This window comes from Anomalospiza imberbis, chromosome 2, assembly GCF_031753505.1.
Source record: "Anomalospiza imberbis isolate Cuckoo-Finch-1a 21T00152 chromosome 2, ASM3175350v1, whole genome shotgun sequence".
In the NCBI taxonomy this organism is placed as follows: Eukaryota; Metazoa; Chordata; class Aves; order Passeriformes; family Viduidae; genus Anomalospiza; species Anomalospiza imberbis.
Genome location: NC_089682.1, coordinates 51,829,335 through 51,844,450, shown reverse-complemented (window position 1 = coordinate 51,844,450; position 15,116 = coordinate 51,829,335). Strand labels below are relative to the sequence as shown.

The 15,116-nt window shown below is 43.2% G+C and overlaps 1 protein-coding gene across 9 annotated transcripts in view; it reads left to right on the top strand.

The window, feature by feature from the left end:
• Positions 1-1,230: 1,230 nt before the first annotated feature.
• Positions 1,231-15,116, top strand: part of ST3GAL6 (ST3 beta-galactoside alpha-2,3-sialyltransferase 6) — a 37,065-nt gene continuing 23,179 nt past the window's right edge. For 3 of the 9 annotated variants that reach the window (XM_068180997.1, XM_068180993.1, XM_068180996.1), the window contains exon 1: positions 1,447-1,723. The gene's annotated coding sequence lies outside the window, so the exon portion shown is untranslated. The other 6 variants (XM_068180994.1, XM_068180991.1, XM_068180990.1 and 3 more) reach the window with 5 other exon arrangements.

Here is a 15,116-nt window from a genome sequence, read left to right as displayed (position 1 = left end):
CTGCAAAAATCTGATACATCCTGAAAGTCCATCCTGTATCCTAAACAAAGACAAGGCCTTGCAAAATCAAGCAAGGCCAGAACAAAATAATACTGGACTACATAATTTAAGATCGTCCTGAAACATGAGCAGGGGGACTGACATTAAGTCACAAAATCAGTCTTCTAATAAATCCTAAGTCCTTTGTTGTACAACCTTAATGATTTTTTTCTTTTTAATTGGTTGTGTGCCTATGATACCTAGGTGAATTGAAGGGTAAAGACTGAAGAGCAGACAGCTAATGGGAAAAGATATAGCAGAGTTAAATACAGTAACTTTAGAAGGCACATAATTTAGCTATATACTTGGAAGAAGTTTGGTTTTGTAAAGGGCAGGATGTGAAGGGTGAAGACCTGAGGAGCCTCTTGGGAGAGAGGGAAAAGTACTAAGGTATTTTCAGCTCAAGGTAAGACAAATTACAGAGGTCTGAACTTTGGTTCCTAGCCCAGAACAGATTGAAAATCATCTTGGCAGGCTAAAGACTGGAATAGTCCCTGAACAACAGACAAAATTTCCCAGCTTTCAATCTGTTATTTTTATTACGTGTACACATAGGCTGTAGAAAACTGCTGCAGAGAACAGAATCCACCTCTGGTCATTCCCAATGACAGCCATCAAGAAGCAGGAGCTGCCTTTCCAATCAAGGAAGTATCTTGTTCTGATACGATGCTAAAAGCATACTGTGAGGTCACTGAAGCATCATAAAGAAAATTTCCAGATTGGAAGTGGTCAGGATCATAAAGATATAAACAGGAGAGGACAATTAAATTATTAACAACCGCTCAGATTTCTTCTAGCAGGATACACTCCTCTGGGCAAAACATAGCATTGATGCAGCACAGGTTTCCAAACAAACTCATTTTTTCATCCTCTTTATCAGAGGGAGAATTATTTAATAACTTTCTTTTGAAATAGCAAGGTCCAGCCCCAAATGCTTGGGCGCTGAGGTACGGAGAGATTTTCCAGGAGTGACTCCCGCCTCCGCTGGGTGGCACTTAATTTTGCTCCTGGCAGCAGCTCCTCAGGGGGTCGTTCTTCCCCTGCCGGCTTTCCCTAGGGTTTCATGGCAGGGGGCAAGGGTACTAGGGGAGGGAGAATCCCCCTACGAGGGATCCCAAACCCCCTCGACATACAGACGATGACGATTAGTTTCTTACTAGATGGTAATATTCCGGGAGGCTGGGGGTGGTTAGCTGCCCCCCGCTTTGCGAATCTCCCACCCCCTCTCGGACTGTCGGGGCGGGGGAGAGAGAGGCTCCTGCCGCCGGCCCGAGGAAGGGGAGAAGAAGGAGGAAGAGTAGTGTCTGCGGCTCCGCAGGGCAATCAGTCAGAAAAGAGAGATACTACTGAGGGGAAGACGTAGTACTGCTTCATCTGTCTTCACGTGAGTGCCTCCTCCCCCTGGTGGGCTTTGGTATAAATGGAAGAGGAATTTAAGCAGGCTCGAGCTAAACATTTCTGTCTAAAAACAGAACGTGCTTCCTCCTACGTTTTCTCTTGCAGATGGGGCTCAGCTGAGCAAGCCCTCCTCTTGAATCCCGTCGTAAGCACCACCATGCGGGAACCGGGCTGGACCTACCAGAGGCTGCAGCAACAGCCTGGGCGGCCCTGAGCAGAAGCGACGGGGTCTGTCCTCTTCTCGGGGATGATTTAAAGATAAAATAAGCTGCTCTGTTAACAGCCGGTAAGTGAACACCCCTGGTTTATCAAGCATAGCTCTGTAAACCCTTGCACAGGCTGAGTGGATCTGGTGGATGGTGCCTGAGCCATCGGACTGGGTGCGCTGGAAGTGCTTGTTCCCGAGTTTGCGTCTCTGCCGCGGGACGTGTGACGGCTGTCGGGAGACGTTCCGCGGTTGGACGCGACGGATCTCGGGGTCTTCTCCAACCTTAACCCTTCCATGATCTTCTTGCGTCATTTCAGACGGGAAAGCTGCTACCTTTAATATCATGGACAGTTTGTACCCATGCTTCCAATTTTAAAATTTCCTTCAGGTGAATGCTGATGGCAGCAGCTGCCAAAAGCATTGTTATTCAAATGTAAATTACCGCGTATTCAAAGGCAGAGCTGGTTCTTTCAATACATCAGCGTGTTCCTCGGTGAAAAGATTCAAGGAAATAAACTGAATTTCCAGAGGGATGGAGCCTCCCTCTACAAGCCTCCTTTGAAGAGAACACAGTTTTAATTGGTTTTGAGAGCTGGTGAGACGAGACGTCCCAGACCTTTCCCAGAGATTCCTGGGAAGTTCACGGGAAAAAAAAAAAATTAACTCGGTGGTGTAGCCGGGAGCCGGTTCCCGGTGGGGATGAGCCCGACGGAAACCGAAGTGCCGCCGCCCCCCACTTTCCCGGCGGCGCTTGGATGCGCCTGATGCCGCAGGCGGGTGGCCGGCGCCGGGGAGCGGGGCAGAGGCCGGGCTGAGGCGCTGCCCGGGTCCGCATGCGGAGCCGGGTGTCGCCCCCGGCGGGCGGCGGGGAGCGCGGGAGGTCTGCCGGGCAGCCGTGCGCCTCCGCACATAGGTAGGCGGCTCCGGGGGGACCCTTCACGGAGCGAAGGGGCCGCCCGAATTTCCCCGGCTGCTCCTGGTGGGCTCGGGGCGGGGGAGCCGCCCGCTTTTCCCCGGCTTCCCGGGAAGCTCGGAGCGGAGCTGCTCCGGGAGGCCGGGGCGGCGGGCGGAGCCGCCTCGGGGCCCCCCGCGGGCTGTGAGTCGCTGCGGGCGCGCCGGCGGGAGGCGAGTGCGGGAAGGGGGGTGGGGAGATAGGGGGATACAGAGCGGTGGGGCCCGGTGCTCCGAGGTGGGCAGAGCAGGGGGACGGTGGGCTTATGCGGGCAGAGCAGCCCCGCGCAGGGGGAGCCTCCCGGCGGAGCATACGGCGACCCGTAAGTAAAATAGACGGGAGATTTCGTGGCTTCTGCTGTATTGCTTGGGTTGGGTAATCCACGACCGTTTTGCCATGGCTGCCGGTCAGGCAGGTTCGGATACAAGATTGCTTCTAGCGAGGGTACCGAAAGGGAGCTGCTCCTTGGAAATCCCGAAGGCCTCGGGGAAGGAACAATAGCTCTGTGAGTAGACTCTGCCTTAAGCTATGCAAATCCATTATTTGCATTTTAGGAAAGAAACAAACCCTGGAAGTTTTATGTCTGCTTTTTTTTTTTGTTTTTCCTAAACTATTTCTATTATTATTTGACAGTGGAGGTGCTGTTTCTGTTTTAGTCAGAGCAAGTGGTGAGATCAATCCTGCTGCCCTTTCTCAATTTAAAATTTCCAGGGAGATGAGCAACTGGTCTGAGATTTGTGCCTGTTGTGTTGTTACCCAGCTGAAACTTTCTATCCAGTTTTCTTCAATTTTTGTCTCTTTCTTCATCCGTGCTTTACTGAGCTATTCTTGCATAGTGTGATTGCAGAACTATTAAGATTGAATTTTGTGATGGGGTAAGATTACTTATTTTAACTTGGTAATTCAGCTGAATTGTGTGAAAATGTTATAGATAAAAAATATGAAAATGTTGCAGATAAAAGGTATATATAAAATATTTTTTGTGGAGAGTGCCATGGCACTAGACTAGTGACTCCTAAACTGAAAGAACTAAATCCAGAGAGGTGTTGAAGGAAAAGGAAATGTGGATGGAGCAGGGTTTCCTACCCATCAACACGCAATATGCTTGTCTGACTGGGTCTCAGAAGTGATAGTTCTGAAACTAACTCTCCTTTCCCATGTAGGGCTTCACCAGCTATAGCTCTGGTTTTTATTTCACTTACATAAATCTGCTTACCTTTTTCCCCAGTCTGATGCAGTACCTGCTCTTTTGACTCATCTGTCTCTTCTGAACTGAAACAGTCCATTAAGTTACACTTTAGGCTTATGGCTGTTATTAAGGCAGCAGAATTAAAGGTGTCTAAGTCTCAGGTCTCCCTGAAGGTCATATTGGCTTTAGCAGACTTCTCTTGCTTGTGGGATGTATGAATCATCCACCGAGGTTCCTAAGTCCCCCAGTGTCCTTATCACTTCCTGTTCAAAGGTAGGAGGAAAAGCTCTCTCTGAAAGGAGCTGCCAGTTGGGGATGTGCCCATGGGAGCAGCTGCAGAGTGTCCAGTTGAGACACCGAAACCTGATAGAAAGATCACCAGTGCCTGAGTCCTAAGTTATAAATAGGTGGGGAAATACATGAGTTACGGTGTTTTTGGCTAGAACAAGGTGTTGGACAAGACATGTTGGTACGTATTGTGCGTGCTGTCAAGTAATGGTTTTAGCAATTATGCAGGGGAGTTGCCTGACTGAAGAGGGAAATACAGTGGGTGATGCGGTGACAGATCTCCTTTGCAGTGGGAAGTGCTTGAGATGCTTCTCCTTCTCCTCCTCCTCAAGACTTCAATAGCTCACAAGCAGAGGCAGCTTTAGAAGATTTTCAATGATTGCTTTTTTCCTTAGGTGTTCATTTTTGGTTAGAAGCTTACAATAGCTTGCAATAGCTTACTTGAGCCATTAGCGTTCCTATCTTGGGCTTGTTCTCTTTGTTGGTTTCTGAGCATGCTGTGATTGGTGTCTCTTGGTAAAAGTTTGGTTTGTCTCCCCAAAACAGGTTTGGAAAAGTTAACATAAACCTGCTTTGGCTGATTTGTGATTTTCTTCTTGGTGTTGCTTCATATGCTCCTAAATGTTGATTCAAATACACTGGCCTGGAAGAGGATGGAATCAAATGGATCATTTGAAGATAAAACTTGTGAGACCACCATGAGTCTCCATGAGGTTGTCTACACCATTGATTTAAAAGGGCTTTTGAAGAAAGGCTCTTGGTTTTGTTTGTTTTTTTTTTTTTTTCGTTCCTCCACAGTATAGCTTGTTAGCTGTAGCACAGGATTTAGGTTTGTCTTTGTACATTAACATGTAAGGTTATTTTACTTACAAGCATAAAAGGTTGGTTTTGCTTTGTGTATAATGTGAGGTACTCTGCCTTGGCAACTTCGTGAGAAAATTCACTTTCATGTCAAACCATGACAACTCCCTAGCTAAATGCATTTTAGGGATGAGCTCAAGACTTCTTGAAATACCTTTTTTTACAAAGAGCTTTCCCTACAGATGTTTGCATTATTTCAACTAAATCGGTTGAAGTGTGCCCTGTGTTTTGAGGAGAAGTTTAGTTTTTCAAGCTTATGACATGTAATTTGTCATTCATTTGAATAATTTATTCATGAATTTCTCTAGCTTTATAGATAAGCTATAGTATAGTAATACTAAGTAACTAATTTATGGGGTAACTGAATGTACAGAAAATTTTCCTTTATCAGAGTATCAATTTTCTCAAAATACCAGAAGCTGTGTAGCAAAATAAACCACCCCTTAACTTCCCCTTTAATCCAGTTTCTTCTACTTTTGCAGTGTTACATATGGCTGCTTGTGTACCTATTCACAGTCTAAAAGGGAAATGAAAATAAAAATAAAATAAAGCTACTTGAACATATTATTTGCTGTGTGAATTTTCTAAAGCTTAATTTTTTCTTTTATCCTCCTTCCAGAAGAGCCTAAGAAGAGGCCAGAAGAGCCTTTTCTTGATTTGATATATACTGAGGTCTAGAGGAAAACAGGATGTGCATGCTGTTGTTTTCTTTATAAGTCACTTTTCAACAGCTCTCACTTAGCAGTTTAGTGTATTAATCACTGATACCAGTAGTGGTATTTGTACAGAGAGGTTGAAAAGTGATGGGCAGTATTAGCTAGCATGGGCTGTAAAGCAAAAGCAGGGAATGTGTGGGTCGTATGCAGTGTTACTACCTTTTGAAAAGTGGGCTGAAAAAATGCGGTACAGAATGTGGTAAAATACTCTGCAGCAGTACTTCTTGCTGTGTTCTGTACCTATCAGTCTAAAATACCATGTCCTTTTAAAGTTAATTTTGCTCAGTTGGATTGGCTCTTCAGTGTTCCAAGCTTGGTTGTTCTTTGGTCTCGGATGCAGAAATGAAGCCCTGGTATCCTGTGAGGAAGTCCTTTCACAGCACTGTCACAGGGTGAGCAAATTGTGAGTGTCCCTGGATAATACCCTAAGTTTGTGTGGAACCATTCAGTCCCTAACAGCAGCAGTAAAACTGGAGTATTGTGTGCCAGGGCTGTTTTTTACCTTCTAGAGTAAATGAAGAGCCAGGAAGAGCAAGGTAAAAAAAACTGAATATTCTCCACTTGCTCTGACTTTGAAGGGAAGGCTGGAAAACCTACAGAGCCAGTTGACTTCCCTTCTGTTAGAAGGGTCAGAAGGGAGTAATCTAGGAACTGGTTTTTAGAGCAGGCAGGTGTGAAATGACGGTCTCTCTTAATCACTGAAACTCTTAACGTCTCTTGATTTACAGTGTAAGTTTCCATTTCCTGAGCTGCAGTATTGCTTTCTTTTGGGCCACTAACCATTAGGAAACTTTATTTGTGAGGCCTGTGGCTAGCAGTCTTAGATTTCCACAGACTCTTCAACTCACTTTTAAAAGAATAGTTTTAGCCCTTGTTGTGAAGTTCAGAAACACTAAAATAGGGATCTACTGCAGAGCTCAGAGAAGGTCTTTGTTAGACTGGATCTACAGGCTGACATTTGCATTGCAGAGGTATCCCGACGCTGCTTGTTTCCCTGCTTTTGCAGAGTCCTGAGGCCAGCAGTGAAATGAGAGTGGTGTGAGGGGCATGAGCTTACCCTGGGCTCCAGCAGAGGTGGGCAGAGGAAATGTGACGGCCATTTAATAGTCAATACGGAATATGTGTGGGTGTATGTATAAAATACAAATTGCATCACATGTGGGATGAGGGCAGAAGTCCCTTTCTTGGGGTAAGAAAGAAATTGAAGTTGTGTTTTTGCCATAATATTTTTTCTTTTTTTTTTTTTTTTTTCTTATGTAATTGTAGGTTAACATAGCTCCCTCCTGGGCAGGTAATTTTTGAAGGTGGGTTGTGCTGACAATTTTTTGCCTACACAATGATGTGTGGGGGAATTGACCTTTTTTGGAAGAGGGGCGTCCAAGCACAATGCAAGGGAAGATCCTATGAGTTTTTCTCACTGCATTGAAGAGACAGGAATATGTTTGCTGCCCGGGAGCTGTTGGGGAATGAAACCTTGTTAATCACTTGCCATTTAAAATAGGTATTTCCTGGTTCTTCAAAGATGCGGAGCCTGCCAACCTCATATCATCAACCAGTGTCGCGTCTGAGCACCCTGGAAACATCCTTTCTATCTCTGCAGTGCTTCGGGTAGTCTGAAGTTGATGTGTGGGACTGAGACCAGCAGGGTGGTGTAGATGGAAGATAGGCTGTAAGGTTGGTTTGAACACATTTGCACAAGATTAAATGGAGATGTGATATTAAATCCACTTGGTGAAGCATAGGAACAAGTTAGGATTTGTCCAGATTGCTGAATGTGCACAAGGCTTGCTGGCATGTGGTAGCTAGTCTTGATTGTGCCCCTTGTGTAGACAAATTACTGCCTTCTCATTTTGTATCTGGGAAAAGCCTGGGGTTTTTTTTTGTTTGTTTGTTTTTGATTGTTTTTTGTTTTGTTTTGTTTTGTTTTTCCCTTGCAGGAAACTGTTACAACTATGGCTAACTTTGCCTGCCCAAATGTTTTGCAGTACTTAGTAAGTTAGGGTGACACTTACCTCATCTGAGAAGCTGGAGTGCTCTACAAGCCTGTCCTTTACCTCCTCCCTGTTTTATAACCATCCATGGCAGTTTTACTTTTCCATTCTCAGAAAGTTGAGATGTGCAGGTATGGGTGGATAACGGGAATGAAACAAAATGGCCATGAAATGAAATTCTGTCCCTAAGTAATCATCTCCTGCTGGAGGCAGAACTGGGCTAAATGGACAATGGTCTGACATAGCAGAGTGTTTCTCTTGCTTTCGTTGCTCGCCTTGTGCTGTGGAGCGCAGGTCAGGTGTGTAAACCGTGTTTTAAGTAGCCAGTTGATTTAAATGCTGGTTAGTGTACATACCATTAGTACAGTTCCTCAAGAGTAACTGCCTTTTCTTGCAGTACATGTTAAGGAAATACTGTTACTTCATTTTCATTGAAACAATAGTTACTTTCATTCTTCTGTGCTAATGGCACACTATGATTTGTTTTCAACTTGGGACATTGGTTCTTAGATGGCTTAGCCTCCAGCTAAGGTAGATTTTGTACCAAGATTTCTAACCCAAATAGAAAATGTTGTTCAGGGCTTTGCAGAAAGAAATGTAAAGGGAAATAGAATATCTCATTCTTCAGTTTTCACAGAGAACATTATTTATAATACATACTGGTTAGTGTTGAAGTGACTTTTTGAAGCTGGGTGATGGAAGTTGGCTAACACTCCCTGTTAAGTGGTTGAAAAGGGTATCTAAGTTGTTGAACTTCATACAGCTCTTTTGGGAAATTTGGACAGTTACGTTGCTTATTTCAAAATTAGAGCACTTTTTTTTCTCAGTGGTTAGATGCTCTTGTGATACCTCTACCACACAGTTGTGTGACAAGATAAAATGAAACCATATTTTTGATGTCTTTGTGTTGTATGTACTTTCTGATATTTAATGAAAAATGAATTCATAGAGTTTTTTTGTTCTACCCAGCTGGGTGTTTATTTTTGCAGAACTTGAGGAGGTCTCAAATACATTAAATTCCTGATCTCTCGTATTTGACTGTAATCAGCCAAAGGGGTTCAGAAGTTCTTTAGGGAAGGAAAGGAACAAACAGGGTATGGTTGCATCAACCTTATTTCATGCTGAGAACACATGCGATATAACAAAAAGCCTTTTACTGTATGGCATTTCATGCTCTAATGGAGTTCTGCATCATCTGTGGCATGGATAGCAATCTGATAGGACATGGTGATGCTGGAGACTGAGCTGCATTTGGCGTGGTCAGGCTAGCAAGAAAAGATATTAGTAGGCAACACAGCAGGTGCAATGTATATTGCTCTTGAGGACTTCAAATTTATGCTGAGGGAAATGTTAGACTTTGCGTTTACTGGCCCTGGTGCAGCATGAGCCAGTTTGGTTATGGGAGAGCAGATCTGTGCCACAAAATCCATCATCCTGCTGTGATCTCACAGGGCGGTGAGCCCTGTCTTATTGGACTCTTACTCTCTTGTCAACAGAGGAGATACTCTCATACAGTTCTGAGCATATCCAGTGCACAGAGATCATCAGGTAGGGGAGAATAGTTAATCTCTTTAAAGATACTGTGGTCCTGAAGAAACTCTTCTTCATTTTGCTGTAGCATTTAAGGACTGGTGAAACAGAATTAAACAGTAAAACCAGACACACTGTTTCACCTACAACAAACCAGACTTGTATTGTAAAGGAATGAAACAAACTGGCAGAGGGAGCTGTGATATGCAGGAGAAGGTACTGTGTGAAGCCACTGCTCTAGCAGAGACTAGGCTGCATGTCTTCAGCCTGCCCTCGGCTTCCTGCCTGGCTGCCCTTGTACCTCCTTGCTCTCTTCTGGGCTTCTAGGAATTTTGGCAGCCCCCAGCAGGAGGGCTGTGAGACCAGCAGGGAGGATGCGTGGGTGGGGTGACAGGCACTTTGACTCCCCTAAGTTTTAGGCATGACTGTCGTTTTCCATTAAAAAAAAAAAAAGGGGGGGGGAAAAGGAAGCAGTACGTCAGTGCTGGGGAGGAAAGAGGTTGTGTTTAACCTTCAGTGGGGATTGAGGTCTGAAAGTCTTGTAAATGGGTGTCTCTGTGTAGCACTGAGAAAAGCATATAAGCTTTCCCAGCATGCTGTAGTGACTAATGCAGGCAGCTTTCCTCCCAGACAGATGGCAGTTGAAGATTACCATCAGATATAATTAGCTTTCTTCTTGCATGGGTAAGAAAATTGAAGTGCATAGTTCAGGGCTGTGAGCTGCACTATAAGATGGATACTCACTAAAAGTTTGCGCTGCAGTACAGATTGCTGTAGTATCGCTTCATTGCTCTGAATTCACAGAAGTACATAAATAAACACGTGCAAACTTTTCTTCAAGGGGCTGAATTCTGTTACAGCAACTAACAGTTGCCCTGTGAAGAATTCCAGTTCTGGGTTTACACTGTTTAGCCTGATCATTTGTTCTTTGTTACGAATTTGATTTCAGTTTTGTTTAACGAAACACAATGAATGATACTCTAAATGCTGAACTCAGATACACCTTCATCTGTGTTCCACTTGGGAAGCTCACTACCTTACAAACAATTTATCTTTTTTCTAAAACATTTTTATGCATGTAGACTCACTGGTAACCTTTCCCATTCAGAGGAGATGCCAGGAGTTTACCTAGTGTTAAATGTTGTATGGGCCTACTTTTTTCTGCAATGCTGTGTACCTTGTAGCTCTCAGTCCTCAGGATATGCACTGTTTGGATATTCTATGTGGTAATTTTTCCTGTTGCATTTAAGAAACAAAACAAAGCACTAAAAGCCTTTAGGGGATCAGATACAGGCTCTGATGCAAACTGTACAATGTTTTTTTTTTGTGAGTTCTAAAACATTTTATGTCCACAGAGCATTCTCATGATTATGAAGCGCCTCATTAGAGCTTTTCTTATGGGTGGTTTTGTTGCTATTGTAAATAATCTATTTGAGCTTCAGTGCTAAGAAAACAAAGCTGTGTATAAAGGCAGCTTGTGAAAATAGTCTTAATGTTTACAATATTCAGGTTTTTCCAGCGTGGCACTGTCAGTTTGGGGTTAGTTTTCTGATGGTAGTTAGCACTGAAGTTTTGTGTTTTGATTTTCATCCAAAGGCAAAGTCAATGCGTTCATTGAGAGCACTGAGAAATGTAAGGCTTTAACATTATCAGAGAAGCTGCTCAAACTGCTGGTGTACTGCAGATTTCTCCTGAGCTGGCAGGATCCCTGCTGTGAGAAGCTTCCAAGATTTTGTAGTATTGTGGGGTAAGTGCTACCACTTATCTCCATTTTCCTCCCTTCCTGAATAAATTTAGCTTTACACTTTTCACTTACTTGTTTTGCTGCATTTCTGAGAATCCCGGAGCTCTCTTCTGCACAGATGCCTTGCAGCAGATTGACTTGCAGAATTTGCTAGTGGGGCAGATTGCATCACAAACAGCTGGGGATTTAGTGGATGTTTTTGGTGGCTGGTTTGGGGCTTTTTTTGGAGTCGTGGTGGTATGGGGTTTTTTTATTTTTCTTTGGCAGTTGAGGCAAGACAGAGGGCAACATAGCAAAAATGAAGAAATATATTGTGTTTGGGGCTCTGACTACAGATGTGTTTGGCATGTTATTTGAATGAAAATTTAATAGTTTTGTATGCTGGCCAGGTGCATGTTCACACCTATTTTTTTGTGCTTCTTAATCCACACAAACCTGGGTAATGTAACCTGTTCCTTTTTAAAATGTGGTGAAATATGGACAATAAAAATTACAATAAAAAGCTCAGCCATCTGATGATGGCAGTCCTAGTGCATTTGAAATTTATCATGACTGAGGTTTACAAATGTTACTGTGAAAAATAGTCATACAAAAAGCATCTGTTTTATTTAGGGACAGATTCTGATGCCAGTATGGATCAGAATTGATACTGTTACAGTGAAGTGAGAAAATAGTCTGATCTACTTGGGATTTATTGTCAGTGTAGATGGGGAGCATTTAATTCTTCAGGTGCTGGTAGTGAAGCTAGTAAATTAGCCCTCTGTTATCCACTGCGGGGGGGGGGGGAAGGCAACAAAAACTTCTACCATGTTTTTTCCATGCCCTTGAGAGCCGTAATTTTGCTTGTGTGTGGGCTTTGGTGTTGTGGCTTTTTGTGTGTTTTGTTTCCTTGGATTTTTTGGGGGGTATTTATTTTACCCTGGTGTTGAGATTTGTTCTCTGTTTTCCCCTGACTGGTAGATTTAGTTTTATAATTCCAGCCATTTTAGTGAGAGCTGAGGTTAAATTGCTAGCTCCAAATCAGCCAGGATGTTTTGGATATCCTAGGCATTGTTAGAAGACAGAGTGTGGCTTGTTTTAAGGTGAACTTAATGCAGTAGTGAATGGGCGCATATAATAAATACAGAACAAATTTTCTGGTTGGACCTTTTATTTGTTTAGATTGATCATAATTCCTGGAGGAAAAAATGACAAGCCGGATAGGGTTTCTAACAGAACTGTTTTGAAACCTGAATAATTTGCCTTTTTCCAGCCTTTTCTCCTAGTTTTTTTCCATTTCTTTCTCTCTTGGAAACCTAAGAAGGATTGCTGGTTTGACCTCAGTCCTCTGACTCTGCAGGTACTTGTGGACAAAGAACAGTGGTGTGGGTGAGTAACTGATTTAGTACTGGGTTGCGTATCTTTCTATTAATAATTTTGTATTTTTTCAAGCACTGTGTAGTATTTCTGTAGTCTTGGCTTTTTTAAAAGGAGGTGAAGAAGCAAAACAACTCAGTCATGATGCTCTGTTCCTTGCAGGAAGAGCAGCTCAAGTTGACTGAAACCTTTCCATTGTGTAAGTCAAAAGTATGAGAATAAAATGACCTGAACTCTGACCCCCAGAACATGTTCCATGGCTTGTTTATATTTCAGTCCCTTCTGGAAAAAGAGCTGAAGGAAAAGGGGAAACAGACTGGGAAGGAACAGTGTTGTCACCACAGCTTGTAGAAGAGCTGCATGAATTTATAGTACTCTGTTTCTTTGTTCTTTCATTTATTATACAGACACCTATGATGTGTAAAACATAATTAGCAAGCTAGCTTAGGCTGGCTAAAGCTTTAAAGGTTAATCTGTGAGAACGTAAGAGGGCTAGGAAAAAGTCTGTCAGCTAAGGTTATATTATTGGCTTTGTGTGTGTGGGTTTAATATTTTTTAAATATATAGTTAGAGCTGGATTTTTTATGTTTGGTTAAAGCTTTGGGAGTTGAGGAAGCAGAGCTATTTGTGCTCAGCTCATACTTGTGTTTGACTTTGCACAGGTTAGCTTCTGACCAGACCCCAAATAATTGTTTGTGTACTGCACAGCATCTCTGTGGCTGCTGGCTGTGACAGAAACTGCTCATCTGTATTCCAAGCCCACGTGAGGAAGAAGGAGGGAAAAGAAATGTTGTGTGCTGGTGGGAGGGCTCTAGAGGGTCAGGACAGGGAAAGCATATGGAAACATCTGTTCCCAACTTACGTGTGCCTTTGCATAGATTGTCTGCTTCTTGTCCTCCCTCATCTAAAGGCACAAAGACAGGCAAGAAGATGAGGCTGTGGACTTGATCTTACTCTTGGTTGCAATTATAGGCAAGGTTTCTGGAAATCTGTGATACTGACAAACCACCAGTTAGAGGAGAATCCAGTAGATATTATTCTCTTCCCCCACAAAGCCACAATTTGGATTTGGATCTATCCAGGGCTGACTTTTAAGCTTGATTTAGCAGTGTTTAACTGTGTGTCCATTATTGGAATAAATCCTAAGCCATCTTGGAACATTAAAGAATATTGTTTTATATCTTGGAGGGAAAAAATAATTAAAAACATGATTTACCAAATGAAAAATATCAGTTCAGTTATGTCTTTTTTGTGCTTGCAGTTATAGTTGTGTGTGTGCACCATGCCATGGAGCATGCTGTCACCTTGAGCTGGTGCCAGGGATCCACACTGCACTGTGATAATCAGCCAAAATACTAGCTCAGATCTCAAGGGTGGCATAGCAACCCTGTGATAGCCCCAAGCTGGAGGTGACATATTCTGCCTCTCAGCAGGGTTAAAGAACTCAGCCTGAATACTGCTCCTATTCAAGGGCCATTTCAGTGGAACCCAATGCCTGTGCTCCCTTGTATTTTGCTCACCAGGATTTTCTGGCAGGATGCACTGGCTGATGCTTTTGCTTCTGTTTCTCATCTGTGGAGCTGGTATTTCATGTCAGTTAGAAGTGATGTGAAATTTTGCATCAGTAGGCCCAAAAGTGATATCTCTGTGAAACAATGCACATAATTAGTTGTGGTGCCTCAGAGAACAGGATCACAGCATTTTATTTTTCAGCCAAACTGGGACCTGTTTTAGTAAGCTTTAAAAAGCTTCTAACTTGACCTAGGCTTGTACACATGCCTCTTTGCTCTCCAGGAAACAGTCTGATGAGTGCATGCTGCCTCTGATTTCTTTCTGATTCTGCCCCCACTGTGGGGTATGTGTAAGGGGTCCTCAGGCAGAAGGAGGGAAGAAGAGGGAAAAATGAGTTAGCCACTGAACAGATGACACCTTATCTCATGCAGTAAGAACAAGGGAGTCTGAACAGGGTGTTGAGACTGTAAGTCAGGACATGCAGCCCTTTTGCAGCTTTTGCCAAACCCTCTGTATTGATGACATGTGGTCTTTGAAGGCTTTTTTGATCTGATGAGGTGAGAATGTGTGGAGCTGGAGATAAGGTTTGGAGAGCTGTAGGTGCTGTGTCACCTGTTCTGCCCATAACATAGAGGTGAACTGTGCTTGTTCCTGCAGCCTTTGGGAAGGCAGCAGTGCTGTGTAGGTAAATGAGTATTAGAGGGGGTGAAAGTACAATAGATTTAACTGGACTTGAAATCTTTATCAGTATCCTTTTGCCAAAGGATATGCTTGTGTGGGAAGAGTTTCTGAGATTATAAGTACATCTGCGCAGCCAGTCCAGAGGGAAAGTGATGCAGAAATCTTTTAGGCTCTGGGCAAAAGCAAACTGAAATAGCAATCATCAGTGAAAAATACTAAGTTGCTTTTTCATTTTGCTTGGCTCAGCTGGCAGTTATGCTCTGAAGAACACAATACCACTGTCTGTTATTGAAAGACAAAAATGGAATAAAAGAATCCTGAATTGTCCACAAAGTAATAAATGCATTGCTGTCTCTTGTGGTACAGAATATACTTCAGCATTAGCAGGATGATGAAGGGGAGGGAGATAAGCACTTAGGCCCTAAAACCAATCTATTGCAGCTTGTCCTGAAATGCTGCACAAAGTCAGAGATGGCCACAGCTCTAGTCTGTGTCTCTACAGTAAATTAATGTTAACAGAGGCTACGTTTCTGGCCGTAGGAGCTGATAAAGAACAAAGATTGACTAAATCTATTGAACATCTCTACTGCTGTGATGTCCTATCTACTGGACATTATTGCTTGCTGTTGGGAACTTGGAGAAAATGTAATC